General features: G+C 45.3%; 1 protein-coding gene and 1 long non-coding RNA gene across 4 annotated transcripts in view; both read left to right on the forward strand.

Moving 5' to 3' along the window:
• The window catches only part of Rora (RAR related orphan receptor A), a 737,605-nt gene that overhangs the window by 175,310 nt on the left and 546,739 nt on the right, over positions 1-15,556 (forward strand). The gene's annotated exons all lie outside the window — the stretch shown is intronic.
• The window catches only part of LOC116073829, a 22,465-nt gene continuing 14,347 nt past the window's right edge, over positions 7,439-15,556 (forward strand). Inside the window, exons 1-2 of one of the 2 annotated variants that reach the window (XR_004111928.1) lie at positions 7,439-13,461; positions 15,409-15,545. This is a non-coding gene — a long non-coding RNA (uncharacterized LOC116073829). Of the gene's footprint in view, positions 15,546-15,556 lie in introns of both variants that reach the window. The other variant, XR_004111927.1, reaches the window with a different exon arrangement.

The following is a 15,556-nucleotide window of genomic DNA, read 5'->3' on the forward strand; positions in this document are numbered from 1 at the left end:
TTTTGGGTGAAAACCAAGTGGTTTAGAACTAGAGAATTGGTTGTTACAAGGGCAAAAGTGGGAGGGGTGGATTTGGCTGAAACTTTGAACATAGAAAGAAATTAAGGATTGTGAAATGAGGAGTCTTTCCCCACTTAGGGGACTGTTTATACAGTCCCCTACAGCTTAGGCCCAGAGGCACTTGTAGGGTATTAGAGTGATGATGTCCCTTCCATCTCTACAGGGAAGAAGAATGTGGAATGCTGCTTCCGCAGTCCTCAAGTCGGTCACCAGCTACGTGGGTGGGGTAAAGGCTGGAGGCTTTAACAAACAGCACCACCTTGATTTGCTCTTGTTCTATGGATACACTGTAGAAAGTCAGTCAAAAAATTATGGCAGGGCTGGGGAGGTGGCAGACCCAGGAAAGAATTTGTTTAACAAGCATGGGGTCCTGAGTTCACGCCCCTAGGATTCATGCCAAAAGCCATGCCCTCCTGCTTGTACATGCAATTCCATAGCTAGGGAGTCAGAAACAGGTGGATTCCCATAGCTCCTTGGCCGGCCAACCTAGCTGGTCAGTGAACTCCAGATTCAGTGTGAGACACTGTTTGACCACACAGGAGGCAGAGGCAGACTGGTCTTTATGAGTTTGAGGCCACCTTGATCTATATAATCAATTTTAGGGCAGTGATGTCCTGTCTCTAACTAATTAATAATTAACTTAAGAAGTGGAGAGGAATAGAGGAAGACACTGGATATATTGTGGACCTGCACACACTCATGACCACACAGGCATGGAAATACAACATTCTCAGAGACAACTAAGAAAGAAACTCGAAATCTGCCCCCCACCCCACCCCATGCATACAAAAAATATTAAACAAAACAAGAAAGTGTGCTCTGCAATCTGGAATGCTTCCCACAGAGCAAGTGCTGACATGTCCAAATAAGCCATCTTTGATCCGGTCAAACAAATCCAGTTTCTAAAACTATGGTCTGATACATGCAGCTCCTCCAACATTTTCCCCCTGGCCCAAGGCTTTCAGTCCTAAGAGAAGCCCCAAGTCACCACTCACTTCAGGAGCTTGGATAAAGCAGGGATAGAGGGTGGAGGAGCTGGTTCAGTGAGTTAAAGAATTTGCTATACATGCATGAGGAAGCCTGAGATCAAGTTGCCAGCACCCAAAGAAACTAGGAATGGGTGCAGATTGCTGGGACTTGCAGGACATCAGCTTAGATACAGATTGAATGAGAGCCCTGTGTGGCAGAGAGTGACAGAGTAGGACACCGGATGCCCTCCTCTTACTTCTGTGCACCACACACACACACACACACACACACACACACATGTTAGTGATACCCCTAGGAGTCTCCATGATGCTCAGATGAAAAACAGCAGCTTCAAGGCATTGCAGTCCCAGCTTTTGGAATTTTAGCCACTCAGCTCACCTTCTCCTAAGGATGGAGGGAGGGAAGAGGAAGGGAGGGCTGGAGGGAGGGTGGAGGGAGGGAAAGAATGCACTAACAAAATGAACAAAAAGCGCTTCCTACATTTTCTTGACATTTCAATACTTCTTGAAGCTTATAATACCCCTCTGCTTCTCTCTATGTTCTAGTCAATGAGGAGTAGATTAGGGTCTGGGCTCAAGAGCTATACTTGTTAATGTCTGCGATAGGGCTAGAGGACAGATGCTTCCTAGGCACCCTGTGACCGATGCTTGCTGAGTGCCAGTGAGCAAGCACTTCTATTTGGTGAAGGAGACAGCAGATGCGGAAGGCCCAGGACTTCAGGTTACATGATAAACAGGGCTGTAAAGCTACTAACATGCTTGCCTTACAAGCATGGGGACTGGAGCTTGAGCCCCAAACCCAGGTTTTTCAAAGCTTAGTGTGGTGGTGCATGTCCTTGTCATCCTAGTGCTGGGGAGGTGGAGGTAGGAAGGTCCCTGAGGCTCGATGAGTCCCAGGCCAATGAAAGACCCTGACTCAAAAAACAGGGTGAAAAGCCTGACACTAGTGAGAGGCCTCTACACAGAGATGCACATATTCCACATACCGAAAAGGGGGAGGGTGCAGAATAAGGGAAAAGAGGAAGTAGAAAGGACGGAAATAAAGTAAAGGCAACGGGAGGAAGGAAACAGTGAATTCACGTCACCACAGGATAAGAGCAAAGGTACAAAATGCCATCTGGTCTTGGCCAGGAGGCTGGTAGAGAACTATGGACTTCATATTGTTTTAGCAATTAGGTTTAGAGATTTAGCCTCTTCCCTCTTGGTATGAAGTCATTCTTGTCCTCTACAGCTTGAAGGAATGGTCAGTGCAGCCTCTAAGAATGTTTCAAAGCCAAGTCCAAGATTTCAGACCTGCCCCCATAGAAAGGCTGCCCCAGCACAGCAAAGACTAAGCCACCCTGAAGCCTTCATCACTGTCATCTGGAGGACAGTACAACCAGGCATCACTAGGTGGCATAGCTGCCTTGGTGTATTAGTCTCTTAAAGCCACACTCGTAACTACCACGGGATGCTTTGATCATGTGCCTGAAAGAATCCTGGGGATGACCTAGGCCAAAATGGTCAAGAGGAAGATTGCATTAGCAGAGATCATCTTGTGATTGTCTCGGAGAAGTGACACAGTTGTATTTATGACAGCAAACCACTTGCCTGCCAACATCCTTCCTGCCCTGGCCACTGCTGAGTAGATCAACCTTTTACATTGGAATCAGTATATTCCCAAGGGGGTAAGCACCTCCCAGACCACAATTCCCATCCCCTCAATATATGTGACATATTGTAAAATTCTTCGTGCATCCTTTGCCATTTGTAATGATAAGACAACTTTGTATTTACAAAGGAACCATGTTCCTCCGACCCCTTGGGCATCCTGCCATTCCCAATTCAGAAGAGTATTCCTGTGAGTGGTCCAGCCTCAATGCCATCTGGGTGCTGTGCTATTTTGCTGAGTGGTTAGTCAGCATGTCAGTCAGGGTTCTCAGGAAGAACAGAACTGCTACAAGAAATATGCTTTTCAAGGGAATTTACCAGACTGATGTAGACAACAAGGTCTTGGTAGTCAACAGTGGCTGTCTTCACACCAGAGACTGAAAACTCAGTAGCTGCTCAGACCAAAAGCCAGATGCCCCTGCCTCCACTATAATCTGGCCCTGAAACCTGGAGAGTTCTTGGAGAGCCATTGGTCTTCCATGTATGTTGAATGGCCAAGAAACTGAGTTCTAATGTCAGCAAAGAATGATGGCAGCGGCAACAGCAGCAGCAGCAACAAGATGCCACCAGGGTAGACAAGGCTGCCAGCACAACCTGAAGGCAAGCAGGCAAATAAAAACAACCTTTTTCCCCCTCATTTTATCTGGAGTGCCATCAGAAGGGGCTGCCCACGTGGGTCTTCCCACTTCAATCAAAAGATGAAAAAAAAATCCCACGTAGCTCCCTGAAGAATGTGTCAGTTGCTTAAGAATCCAGTCAAGTTGAACCCCTTTTAATCATCACAGATCAAAAGCATGAATCGAGTGTCCAAAATTAGAGGGTGAAACTTTTATTGACACCTATGTAATGATTGTCGCTAGCCACCTGCCACTTCTGGAGACATGCTTAAGTCAATGAAGCAAAATCCACGGGTAGTCTCCTGTTCATGACTTTACTCAGTTCGTGCTTTATTTTGATAACTTAATCAACTCAAGCCTTGGTTTCATCACCCACAGCCTGGGATGATAGTGGCAATATGTCATTGTAGTGAGAATCTATAGGGATTCTTCGTTCATATGAAGCAAGTGGGATAGTACCTAACCCTTAAGCGCTCCATTGCAAAGTCAACCTTGATGTCCTCATCGCAAAAATCATAGCAGCTACAGGGGGTTGGTGGCACACGCCTTTAATCCCAGCACTTGGGAGGCAGAGGCAGGCGGATTTCTGAGTTCGAGGCCAGCCTGGTCTACAGAGTGAGTTCCAGGACAGCCAGGGATACACAGAGAAACCCTGTCTCGAAAAAACAACAACAACAACAAAATCATACCAGCTAAGGCTGATCCCAGCTCCCTGGGTCTAATCCCACACACGTGTTGCTCATCCTGACCTTTATGTTCTTTCTACTAAGCCTGTTTCTTCCTCTTATTGCTTAAAGCAGACCTCCTTAAACTTCTTCACTCACAACCCATTTACATACAACCATGACATTTTGTAGTTGGCCCTGGATACCATATAAAATAGATATGCAAATCGAACATCTACTGATGATAAATTGTAAAGAACTCTATTATAAAATAATTCTTGGGGGGCAGGGTGCTACTCATGTGGCTCAGTTGGGACAGTGATAGCCTAACATGTATAAAGCCCTGGATTCCATCCCCAGCATTGAGTGAAAACTGGAGGTGGTGGTACGAGTCTGTGGTTTGGCACTCTGGAGGTGGAGGCAGGAGGATCAGATGTTCCAGGTTATCCTTAGCTGCATAGCAAGTTTGAGGCCAGCCTGGGCTATGTAAGGCCCTGTCACAAGACAAAACTAGAAAAGAATGATTGGCTATACATACAATTTTACCATTTATTTAAAAGTAAAGCACATTACATTTGCATAAATTTGCATAGGAATGAGATGGATGTTCTTCTCTATTTTTACCTAAAGCATTGAGTCTTGGCTGCATGTTTGATACGGCAGGATATGCAACATCTTCAGTGTCTATCAGAGTTATTGTGTATTTTGGTTTATAATCATCAATGTGTCACTCCTCACATGAAGATGGAGTGCAAAATGGAAAAAGAATGTTTCAGGCTATTTCAGAAATTGTTAAACATTCTGCCCGACTCCCAAGCTGAAATTCATTGAGTGACTATATTTTAATGCAACTCTAGTCATCAACTCAAGCAGAAATTTTAAAAATGAAACATTCTAACGCCGTATGATCTGAAGACTTACTAATTTAATACTCATATGCTGAGGAATGGTGAAAAAAATATTGAGTCTCTGTTTTCAGTAATAAAACATGATGTTTCTATAAGAGCAAAAAGTTTTCCATGTACAATAAAAACACTGCAGTCGTAACTTACAGTTGTCTTGACTCTTAGCCCAAGTGTTTCAGGCAGTAGTAAGGTCGTGTAGTGTAACATGGGCTAGCGGCGCTGGAGACACTGTGGATGCGTTACCTGTTGGATTTTGAATTTGTTTTTCATTGGCACACATGCAGAAGCCTTTCTCCGTGGCCAGATGTTTCATGACCCTGACATTCGTTATGGGACCCCGTGTGGAGTCATGGCCCAGAATATAAGAAACCAGGGTTTCCAGTACCTGCCGGCACCCAGCTGCCTGAGCTTTGAGTTCTTTTTCATATATGTACTTTCAGAACAGTTTGTGAACTCCTTGGAGACATAGATCAGCTGTATGAAGGTGTCTTTTTGGTCCATTGCTGTCTTAGTCACTTTTCTGGTTAGGATAAAACACACGATAGTAGCAATTTGGGGAAGGAAAGGCTTTTACTGGCTCACAAGGTTAGAGTACAGACCATCATGGTGAGGAAGTGATGAGGGCAGAAACTTGAGCAAAGAGATTAGCCCAGTGCTAGCTCACTTTCTCCTTATACAGTTCAGTACCCTAGCTCATGGAATGCTGACACCCAACAAAGAAAGGTCTTCAACTTCGATTAATCCAGTCTAGAAATTCTCTCAAAGGTATGGGCATACTTTTGTCCCCTAGGAGGTTCTATTTCCTGTCAGGTGAGTGATATTAACATTCACAATTGTCAGCATGCTTTAAGAGAATTATTTATTTAGCTGGCAAACACTATCTGCTAACCCAGGGGAGATTCTCGAGGCTGGCTTTAGAAATTTGTTCGAAGTATTTCTTACTGATGGGAACTGCCGGGGCTCATACCCAGGGTTCTGTGCATGGTAAGCACAAGCTCTACCACCTAGCTGCACTGTGACTCTCCTGGAAAAACACACACTGAGAATGAGGTAGGTTTTGTAAACTATATTCAACAATGCAGCGGCTGCCCATTGCTTTCTGTCAAGGACCCAAATTCTTTCTATTCCATGAACTCACATTTGATGCTTGAGCATATGAAATGTACCTTCACAGACACATACATAATTTAAAACAAAAGAAATCTTTTTAAAAAGTGTCTGTGTTAGACCTCACAGACAGAGGTGTTTTACTCCAGCTATCAGAGATGACAAAAGATGCATAGGATTCCTTACTGTGGGTTTTGTGGTCCAATCAGACAGTGGACTCAGGACTGATTTGGATGTTTTTAACATCTGAGCACTCATTACCTTATTAAAAGCTCTGAGAAGTCCTGCTGCTTAGAAACACTTTTAACTTTATTTAACCTACAGTCTCCAGACCACTACCAGCATGGAAATTGGTTTTGAAGTGTTTTGATTAAGGAGCCACCTGTAGACCAGTAGTTAGAAATGCTGGATTTGAGGGTGCACACTCCATGAAAACGAAGCTTGATGTATTTCTTAATGGCATCTTTGAAACTGCTGTTTGAGGATGTGACTTGGCATGGAGACTGACTGCTGCTCTTCATCCATGTTCCTGAAAGCATTCAAGGCTGCATTAGGACCAGTCTTGTGTGTCACACATGAGCAGGGTGATGTTAGAAGAGGTCCTTTCCCATGCTCAGCTCTGGACTGAGCTTCAACCCCAGTGTCATTTGTTTGGAGTTGTATGGCCTAATGTATCTGTCTCCTCAGCTGATGTGCCAACCTTCCATGAATCATCAGAAACATGCAGTTCTCCTGAAAGCAAGAAAATGGTGCTAAGGACATTCTCTGTGTTCTCCCCCAAACTCCAACACTGACATGTCAGGTCTGGCCAGCTTCAGCAGAGTGTTCAGACCAACAAGGTACCCCCAGGGATACTGCTCAGAAAGGCTGCCTCAGTGGCGAGCTTTTAGAAGTAAAGACCAAGGGATGGAGAGTTGTCAGTACGCTGGAAAACAGAAGTGAAAAGTGGTGTGGGACAGGGGTCAAGCGTGACACTGTGCTCTACCTGATCTGAGGCCAGACTGAGGCTTTACTGCCCATGGATGCTGGGCAATTGCAGAATGGAGGCCACCAAGGAATCCCACACCCTCTATTACTCTCTGCAATCTCCTATTCAAAACCTCGGGCTGGAGCTGGGGAGACAGCTCAGCTGGCAAAGTGCTTGTCATACAGGAGTGAAAAGCCAAGTTTGATCCCCAGAACCCAAACAGAAAAGCCAGGCTTGGTGCCACATGCTTGTAGTCTTGATGTCACAGAGGCAGAAAGTCCTCTGGCTGGGGGTTGCTGCCCAGTCAGCCTAACTCATTTAGCAAGTTCCAGACGAGTGATCACAACTTGTCTCAAACAACAAAATGGGTGGTTCTTGAAAAATTACTCCAGAGGTTGCTTTTGTGTTTATTCACACAGGCACACACACACATACACACACACACACACACACACACACACACACACACACACACACATATCCTGGCATACACACAGGTACACATACACATGAACATGTGCATTATATACAGGCATAGGCATGTGTGTATACACCTATGTGTCCACACACACATGGATCTTCTGTTGGGATTCCCACTCTCACTAGGTTAGGTCAAGGGTACTATATAGATCCTGGTCTTATTGACTGAGTCAATTTCAGTCCTGAATGTAAGGAATTTTGAAAATTGTGCATGCCAGCAGGTGCCCCCTGTGAGCTGAATAGTCAGACTGGGTTGTCTGTGAGATCCAGGATGGATGCTCACAGGCTTCTAGGACAGAGTTTATAGTGTGGAGACCAATGGACAAGGGTCTTCTTTCTTTATGGCTCTTCACCAATGGTGAAAAGAAGCACCTCCGTGGCCTTGTGGAGCTACTTGTATCTCTGTGTCCCAGCTACACAGAAACAGGAAACCAGGACACAGTGTTCAGCTCCCATTTCCTGAGCTAAAGTGGCCACCAGGGTAAGTGAAATTGGATAAGTGAGGGACTAGCTATCACAGGCTTCTGGCTCGGAACATACTGAGGGGGATCTGTGTAGAATCAAGCCAGCAAGGTGGCTTCATCTCACATTATTGTCAGTGTTACTGAGTTTCCAGTGGAGCTTCATGTGAGAAGATTAATGTGGCACAATCTCAAGCATGCAGTTTAGCCTCTTTTAGGTGTGTATACATTCCCCAAAGCCCTGTCTAAATGATGGCTAAATAAACATTGGAATATCTTCTGCCTCTGGGGAAGTTTTGAAGTTGCTCATTCCAATTACTATAGGAACAAGAATCCTGATGGGCTGGTTTCATCCTGGAAAAGGAAACAAAGACCTCAGACTTCTCATTGATATGTGTCTCTGTATGTTGGAGTGTTCTCAGTACCCTTATTCTGCTTTGTTTCTCTGGAACAAGGTGAGGGCACTCTAAAGAGGTGTTCCATCTGTCCTGTTGAGGAAGAGAATGTATAGAAGTTGCAGGAACCATATCCTCTAGGGGACATCTCTCTTGTCTTGTTGCATTTCACTCTATTCTTGCAGAAACCCAAGTTTCTTGTTTCCCCTTAACAGGAAAAAATACAAGTACAGAAAGAGCAGAGCAGTCTTCCTTTGAAACATTTCTGAAGTCAGGAGATGGGCTGAGGAGGCATAGGCATGAGGACCTGAGTTCAAATCCCCATAAGCAATGTAAAGAGACAGTTATAGTAGTTTGTATGTAATCCACATGCCAGGAGGCAGACAGGAGAATCCCTGAGAGTCATCATCAGCCAGTCTATCCAGTTGGTGAGCACCAGATTCAGTGAGATATCAAAACAGATAGATAATGGTAGAGGAAGATATGGGAGTTGACTCTGGGTCTCTAAATATATAAACACACACACACACACACACACACACACACACATACATAAATGCATACATATGTACATACATACATACATACATAGGTGCTTGTACCCTCTCACACACAGAGACACACACAAGAGGAAAATAAAAGTAAGGATACAAATCTGTCCCCCAGTAATCCTGTGTTATCACATAGTACTTTGTTGGAAAGGTTTCTTTGGGGTACCTACTATGTGCCAGGAAACTAGAAGCTCAAGTTCCTGAGCGTCACACCTGAAGACCTTCAGAGCCCCTGTGTGATAACATCATAGAAGTCCCTAGGGGCTACTCAGGTCTTTGGGACTTCTCAACTATATGCCTTATAAAACAAATAGAAAATGTCACCACAGGGCTCACATCAGAGGTGTCCAGAGTATGGCTGGTGGCCCTTGAATTTAAGAGCTGTTGGGAGTGGGCTCGGTCAATCAGTGCTTGCTGTGTAAGCATGGAGATCTGAGTTTGATCTTCAGAATCCATGTTAAAAAAAAAAAGCGCAGTGTGGTAGTATATGACTGTGGGTCTAGCTGGGGGAGAAGGAAATAGGAGGACCTTAAAGCTTGCTGGCTAGCCAGCCTGGTGGCATCAGTGGGTCTCAGCCCATTGAGAGTCCCTGTCTTACAGTGGGAGCACAGAGCCATCTTAAGCAACAGAAACTCTGAGAGAAGAGTCTAGAGCTTGCAAATATCACTTCCACTTGACAAAACACACTACTTGCCAGGGGACTGGCTCTGAATTCCTTTGAGAGCCTTTGTTTTTCACCCAAGCAGTGTTGAAGTCAGTGTCTAAGTCAGAAGAACCTGACCCAGAGTTCACAGGAGAAGCTGTTCTTTGTCCTCTGTAGAGGGCTTGTTTGAAATCCATATGATCATCTTGCTGGCTTGTTTCTCTTTGGTCCTGTGTAATACTCACCCATGGCTTTGTTGATTACTTTTAACTGTATTGAGCAGCACCAGGAAATGTTCTCTGAGCACTCCTATCTCCGTGACTACCCTGAAGAACCCCTCTGCAGCTCATGCAGGGAGAATGCCAATCTTCTCCAACATGACAGCAGAGCAGGTGACAGGGGCACATTGTTCCTTATAACCAATCCCTCTCATTTCACTAGAGGATTATCAGCTAACGAAAAGTTGCTGACTTTCTCCCTAAGCTTTTTGGGAAGGCCAATCCCTTGGTCACTTATCATAGTTTATGGGATGCTGACAACATTTTGCCAGAATGGGAAAGAGTAAGGAAGTTGATCAGGCCATACAGCAACTCTTCTCCTTTCTCCTCTTAATTGAAAGAGAAAAGAACCCAAGACAGTTCCTCCATGCTCCTGGACTCCTCCCTCTTTTCCGTACACACCCAGCTTCTGGACGAAGATTCTCTCTCAAGTCCCATCTCCTCTGGCTCCCTGATTCCTCAAGTCCAACTGTTTTTTTTTCTGCCTGTCCCCACCATCCTTCCAACTCTCCCTGTGCTATAATGTTGGATGGTGGAGGCTGATGTGGGAATCCATTGCCAGGAGACAGACAGTTTCCAGGACCATTCTTTACATCCCACATCATCCCTTTCCCCAGGTCTTTGCTTATAATCAACACATCAGAACAATGGAGAGACATTCTGTCTCTGCTGAGGATTTTTGGTGTAGGAAGGAGTGACATGGAATGGTGATGGTGACCAACCCCTGTCGGATATTTGATATGTCAGCCTTCAATATGCCTGCGGCTCAGCCTTGCCTTGGCCTGGCATTTACCTCTGCTGTCTGCCCTGCTCTGACATCATCTCCTATATACTCCTTGCTTCTTTCTCCTTGGATGCCTTGGGTGCTGAGCATCCCAGGAGAAACTACTAGTCCATTGTATCCTCCTTTCTGCTTCTATTCTAGTCGCAGCCCTGTTTTTGCCCCTGTAACCTTGAGAGATTTTATCCTCTCCGCTCAGGTGTCATAAACATTGCTTATAGTTCACCTGCATTTATAGCTAGACATTTATAATCAGTGGGGGTGGGAAGGGTCCTAGGATTCCAGGATCTGAGTTCTAACCTGCTCTCATACATTTCAAGGACCACATTGTCCCAAGGACTGATTCTGTGGGCTGCTAAAATGAAAGGTGATTAATCTGGCAAGGAACATTAATATTAATGATCTAAAAAAAAAAGAGCCAGGACAGGCCAGAACCTTTCCCCAAGGGTTTTGTGTACAGCAACTTTCTAGACACAACTGATTTATTCATTGGACAAATATTTATGGGTTGCCTCCTGCACATAAGTGAGGCACCCGAGTTCCTTGGACAGTGTTTCTTGAACATGACTATGCAGGCAGGGTGCTGGGGGGCTGGTACAGGCAGGTACTGATGCAGTATGTCTGTGTGGACCTGAGATTCTGCATTCCTGTCAGGTTCCCCACAAAGAGCACTGCTTCCAAAGATCACATCAGAGTTGGCAAGAGTCCAGACCAGGGCTACCCAGGGGGAAGCATGGCCTGGATCACTCATCACAGACACACCCATGGCTTTAAATAGTTGAAAGGCCAAATTTAAAGGAAGAGTGGCCAGAGAAATGGCTCTGTGGATAAATTGTTTGCCTTACAAATGTAAAGTTTAGAGTTCAAGACCCCACAAGCCATGTTTTTTTTTTTTTTAAAAAAAGCAGACATGATATCCTACCTGTAATCCTAGTACCGTGGAGGCAGAGGTAAGGGATCCCCAAGGCAAGAGCTAGCTCAAGTCGCCAAATTGGGAAGCTATAGGCTTAGCAGGGCATTGCCTCAGTAAATAAGGTAGAGAGTGATAGAGAAAGATAACTGATATTAACCCCAGGTCTTCACACATACATATATATGTTGTATATGGGTGTTCACATACCTGGGCTCCCACACATACACATACACACACATGCACACACACAGTACAGAATTAAATTTTAAAAAGATAAAAATAAATAGGTGGAGTGTATTTTAAAGATTTGTTCTTTTATGCTAGTATGTTCAAAACCCAGTATTAACATGCCATCAGAAGGAACGTGTTCAGATTTTTCACAACCTGGCTTCACTTTGCATGTATCTGCTTTTTGCTTTGGATATGGAAACATCCGAGATGCTCAGTGACCTCACATAGCCGTGTGCTCACAGAGTCCACATTACTGACTCATAGCAGGTGATATGGAAAAAAATGACTCTGAGAGAAGCAGAAGGGGGCACAAGGAGTCTGGCACTGCAGCTCAGGGCCACATGGTTGCCTTGGTAGAGAAGCATCTTCAGACTCACAAATGTGAGGCCACATAACTCCCCCCCACCCCGTGAACACTGAAATGAAATTCTGAGTTCTAAGCTAGTCGCTTGGAAGTGGGCTGTGTTTTCTTCTCCATCCCATTCTAATGTCAAATTGCTTGAAAATGCACAGGTATGCTAGGGAGTGTCTTGAAGGAAACCCTGCCCAAATGTGTGGTTCCCATTCACAGTTCTTTCTGAGATCAAGGCCTTTGAGCACAACCTAGCTGTTGGCATCATGTCCTGGGTGTGGCAGAGTCCACTTTGCAGCTCTTTTTCACTTGATGGATGGGAGAAGAGAGGAGGGAAGAGCCATCAGAGAGAGGGGACCAGGTTATATGACTTGGGGTGGAGATGCGCAATAATCAGACTCTTTTTATTTTTGCCTCCTGCATTCTTTTTCATTTTGGATCCTTGGTCCTTCACTTTAGAAGGTTCTCAATCTGTCTGAGTGGGACTTTGGAAGCCATCACACAAAGCAGCTCTGGGTAGTCAAGGACAGGCATAAACGTTGACCACGTTTCCATGGTTCTCTGGAAATGGCTGTGATGCTGGGCCTGGGATCTCAGTTTTGGGTTGCTCTCTGAGAATTGCTGCATTCTGAATCTCTGAGGAGCTGCCACGGTGATGGCAGTTATGCTTATTGGCCACCTCTTTTGTGTACATGGAGTTTGACCCAAGTTTCATTTTCACCCAAGTTCTTGGTGGGCCAGCATCTTTTCCAGGAGGATCAGGACTGAGCTGGAGTCTTCTTCTATGAGGTAAGGAAGCAGGTGTGTATCACACCAGCCTCCTCTGTACCCTGTCACTTGGGGTTGATTTGTACCTTGAGTGTCCAGGACCATGGATGAGTGCTGGCTCTGGGGTTGGATTGCCCAGGTTGAACTTTGGGCTGGTGTCTTGTCTCCTGTGAGTCTTAGTTTCTCTGTCTCTCGGGCTCTACAGTGATAGTTAATACTTGTTGCCCAGGTTAAGAGGTAATTAAGTGATAACTAATGTAGAGATGCTTATGGCGTCTTGGAGAGGTTAGTGTCACCGTCGTTCATACCATCATCAACACCATTGTTGTCTCACTAACCCCAACACCATCTTCAGCATGATCCATCGCTGTCACCATCACTGTCATTACAACTTCAACATCATCACTGCCACCGACACTGTCATTACTGTCTTCACCACCACCAGCATCATCACCATCAACACCACCAACATCACTGTCAACCACCTCTGTCATCGTCACCACCACCATCATCCTTGCCAGTTGGTCTCCCTGCCTGACTATGGCTGGAAATGGAATGAACAGGATGAAGGTGATGGGTAATGATGATGGCCAACTTGAACAAAACTAGAAATCACCTAGGAGACAGTTACCTGGACATGTCTGTGAGGTATTTCTAAATGATGCTAATTAAGATAGGGAGACTCCTGCTAAATGTGGGTAGCACCATGTCATGGGATGGGATTCTAGACTGAATTTAAAAAGATAAGACGAGTGCCAGAATTAATTACTGGAATGTGCTCTTGACTGCGGATGCTATGAGGGCAGCTGCCACCCATGCCTGCTCCCAGGCCTTTCCCCCTGTGATGGGCCATCAAATGGTGAGCCATAATCAACTCTTCTTTCCTTAGGTCACTTTTATCTGGTATTTTGTAACAGCAATGTAAAACATAATGAATATCAACGTTCTAGATATCTGGTCCCACTCACTTCCCAGCCCTCTCTCCCAGGGCATCCTCTTTCCTGAACTGATGAATAGGAGACTGGATCTTTTCGTTACTTTTTTTCATTTCCTAAATAACAATGTTTCTGGAAAAGCTTGCAAACACAGTTCCCACTCCTTCAGGCAAGCGCAAATGAAGTACATGAAGAGCTTGGCTTGGGATTCCCAAAGGAGCAGGCTAGGGTGGAAGGATAGCAAGCTGGGGTGGGAACACTCAGGAGAGAAGCTGCCGGTCCAGCGCCATCCGCTATTGAGTTATCACGCGGCTGCTCAGCCAGCTCAGTACAAATTAATCTCTCGTGGCTGACCAATTATGCATAGTCTTTAGGGAGAAAACAAGTTAAAGAAAATGTGTTAGGTAAAGCAAGGGCTAGCCGCTCTTGAATTGGGAGGAGGAGCAGACTCACTCTGTGTCAAGGCTTATTTTCACAACTGTAGTCCGGTAGAATTACCAGCATGCATAATAGAGGGACCACATCTAATGGTGTGTGTGTGTGTGTGTGTGTGTGTGTGTAGTGAGGCGGGTAGGCATCTGCTTTTCAACAGATGCTTGCTCCGTGTTCACTTCTCTGTTCTCCCTCCCTGGCTCTCTCCTCCCTCAGCCCTTCCTCTAACAGACAGAGCACATCCCCAGTAGCCCCCGAGCTCATCTCTCCTCTGCTGTTCTTGCCTCCTGGAAATTGTAAAGCTGTTTTCTTCAACCCCACCAGTGAGAGCGACACTTGCCAGGGCTGTTGCTGCCTCACCGAGTAATCTGTGGGGCTGGGACAATGCTGGTTGTGAGAGCCAGGAAAAAATTCCAAACTGTCTCCGTTTATTTGTGACTATGTGTATATATGTATGTGTGCTCAGGTATACATGTATATGTGAGTACGTGAATGTGGAGAAGGCAAACTTGAATATGCTAGATGACAATGAAGGTTTCCCTGGGTACTACTAAGCTTGATTTTTGATCCTGGGGCTCACTGACTGGGCTAGATTGGCTAGCCAGGGAGCCCCAGATATCTGCTTGTCTCTGCTTCCCTTGTAGAGGTTGCAGGCATATACCACTATACTTGGGTTTTCACATGGGGCTCAAAGTTCAGTACCTATGCAGCCTATTTTACTGAGTACCTCACCCAAGTTGTCTCGGTTTTTATAGGCATCCAAGGATCTGTTGGTGGATGTCTTTACCAAGGTTGTTGCTCTCCCTCCCATCACATTCTCCCCCAGTGCCTCCCACTCGACCATTGTTCTCTCTGAGGGATTTTAGCCTCTAGAAACATTGCCACATTAAGTCTCATCAACAGTGGATTGAACCCAGGACATTGATGATAGCTGGTACTACAGAGCAGTCTCCTTTTGCTTTTGCGGAATACACAATACTGTGAGCTGTGAGGTTTGTCTGGAAGAAGCATTGTAAGAATGAGTATTTGTCAGTTTACATATACACCAAGGCTCTTGAAATTTTCATTCATTCATTTCGACACTCTCCAGAGTAGGAGCTTTTGCTCATTCAGCATCTAGACTTCTTCTACTCCACAAATCCTCGCTGAGGGCTTAGTCGGTGCTAGGCACAGTGCCATGTTCTTGGGATATTGTGGTAAAAACACGTCTATGTCTATTCTTATTCAGTGTGTGACTTCATGTACACAGCATGCTTGTCATCAAATCCCTGCAAGGCTTATCAGATGTTCCGCATCATGCACACAAGAGACACTAATGCAGCTAAGAAGGCAAGATGAGGAGTGACCAGTAGACAGAAGCAGAAGGTGAGTACTTT

The sequence above is a fragment of the Mastomys coucha genome, unplaced genomic scaffold (genome assembly GCF_008632895.1).
Source record: "Mastomys coucha isolate ucsf_1 unplaced genomic scaffold, UCSF_Mcou_1 pScaffold23, whole genome shotgun sequence".
Lineage (NCBI taxonomy): Eukaryota > Metazoa > Chordata > Mammalia > Rodentia > Muridae > Mastomys > Mastomys coucha.